The following is a 2,000-nucleotide window of genomic DNA, read 5'->3' on the forward strand; positions in this document are numbered from 1 at the left end:
CTAAAGGCTCTCTGAACGCTCTCTAAAGGCTCTGAACGCTCTCTGAAGGCTCTCTGAACACTCTCTAAAGCCTCTCTGAACGCTGTCTAAAGGCTCTCTGAAGGCTCTCTGAACGCTCTCTAAAGGCTCTCTGAACGCTCTCTAAAGGCTCTCTGAACGCTCTCTGAAGGCTCTCTGAACGCTCTCTAAACGCTCTCTAAAGGCTCTCTAAATGCTCTCTGAATGCTCTCTGAAGGCTCTCTAAACGCTCTCTGGATGCTCTCTGAACGCTCTCTGGACGCTCTCTGAACGCTCTCTGAACGCTCTCTAAACGCTCTCTAAAGGCTCTCTGAACGCTCTCTGAACGCTCTCTGAAGACTATCTGAAGGCTCTCTGAACGCTCTCTAAAGGCACTCTAAAAGCTCTCTGAACGCTCTCTGAAAGCTCTCTAAAGGCTCTCTGAACGCTCCCTAAAGGCTCTGAACGCTCTCTGGAACGCTCTCTAAACGCTCTCTGAAAGCTGTCTAAAGGCTCTCTGAACGCTCTAAGAACGCTCTCTATATGGTCTCTGAACGCTCTCTAAACGCTCTCTAAAGGCTCTCTAAATGCTCTCTGAACGCTCTCTGAAAGCTCACTAAAGGCTCTCTGAATGCTCTCTAAAGGCTCTCTGAGCGCTCTCTAAAGACTCTCTGAACGTTCTCTGAACGCTCTCTGAACGCTCTCTGAACGCTCTCAACGCTCTCTAAACGCTCTGAACGCTCTAAGAACGCTCTCTATATGGTCTCTGAACGCTCTCTAAAGGCTCTCTAAATGCTCTCTGAACGCTCTCTGAAAGCTCACTAAAGGCTCTCTGAATGCTCTCTAAAGGCTCTCTGAACGCTCTCTAAACGCTCTCTGAACGCTCTCTAAACGCTCTATAAACGCTCTGAACGCTCTCAGAACGCTCTCTATATGGTCTCTGAACGCTCTCTAAAGGCTCTCTAAATGCTCTCTGAACGCTCTCTGAAAGCTCACTAAAGGCTCTCTGAATGCTCTCTAAAGGCTCTCTGAACGCTCTCTAAACGCTCTCTGAAGGCTCTCTAAACGCTGTCTGGACGCTCTCTGAAAGCTCTCTGGACGCTCTCTGAACGCTCTCTGAATGCTCTCTAAACGCTCTCTAAAGGCTCTCTGAACGCTCTCTGAAGGCTCTCTGAAGGCTCTCTAAAGGCACTCTCAAAGCTCTCTGAACGGTCTCTGAAAGCTCTCTGAATGCTCTCTAAAGGCTCTCTGAACGCTCCCTAAAGGCTCTGAACGCTCTCTGAACGCTCTCTAAACGCTCTCTGAACGCTGTCTAAAGGCTCTGAACGCTCTCTGAACACTCTCTAAAGCCTCTCTGAACGCTGTCTAAAGGCTCTCTGAAGGCTCTCTGAACGCTCTCTAAAGGCTCTCTGAACGCTCTCTAAAGGCTCTCTGAACGCTCTCTAAAGGCTCTCTGAACGCTCTTTAAAGGCTCTCTGAACGCTCTCTGAAGGCTCTCTGAACGCTCTCTAAAGGCTCTCTGAACGCTCTCTAAAGGCTCTCTAAACCCTCTCTGAACGCTCTCTAAAGGCTCTCTGAACGCTCTCTAAACGTTCTCTAAACGCTCTCTGAACGTTCTCTAAAGGCTCTCTGAACGCTCTCTGAACGCTGTCTGAACGCTCTCTGAACGCCAGCACAAAGAGGAACGCGAGTAGAAAAATTCAGTAAATGTTTATTGAACAAAGACGAGTGAGTGAAACTACAAACAAGTCACATGATGTGAACTATGACAGTCATACAAGAGTCAGTCAGCGTTGATCAATCTGCAACCAACCCAAGGCCGTCATGAGGTCGTCATGATGACCTGTGGTCCAGTAGCGTCCCTCTGGACACCACCGAGACCATCCTCCAGGTGGGACAGTCTGGGGACGGACATAAGCTGCTCGTCTCTGAACAGAGACATTAATGTGGAAGAAGGATCCTAATCTGTCTGAAAGCTTTGCTCTGCTGAAAGTATCCATGAC

General features: G+C 48.9%; 1 protein-coding gene across 1 annotated transcript in view; it reads right to left on the reverse strand.

Moving 5' to 3' along the window:
- Window positions 1-1,984: 1,984 nt before the first annotated feature.
- The window catches only part of tfam (transcription factor A, mitochondrial), a 2,911-nt gene continuing 2,895 nt past the window's right edge, over window positions 1,985-2,000 (reverse strand). Inside the window, exon 7 of the mRNA XM_069168588.1 lies at window positions 1,985-2,000. This exon is cut by the window's right edge and continues 316 nt beyond it. The gene's annotated coding sequence lies outside the window, so the exon portion shown is untranslated.

This window comes from Embiotoca jacksoni, unplaced genomic scaffold (assembly GCF_022577435.1).
Source record: "Embiotoca jacksoni isolate LCO1_2020_lvr unplaced genomic scaffold, fEmbJac1.0.p SCAF_40, whole genome shotgun sequence".
In the NCBI taxonomy this organism is placed as follows: Eukaryota; Metazoa; Chordata; class Actinopteri; family Embiotocidae; genus Embiotoca; species Embiotoca jacksoni.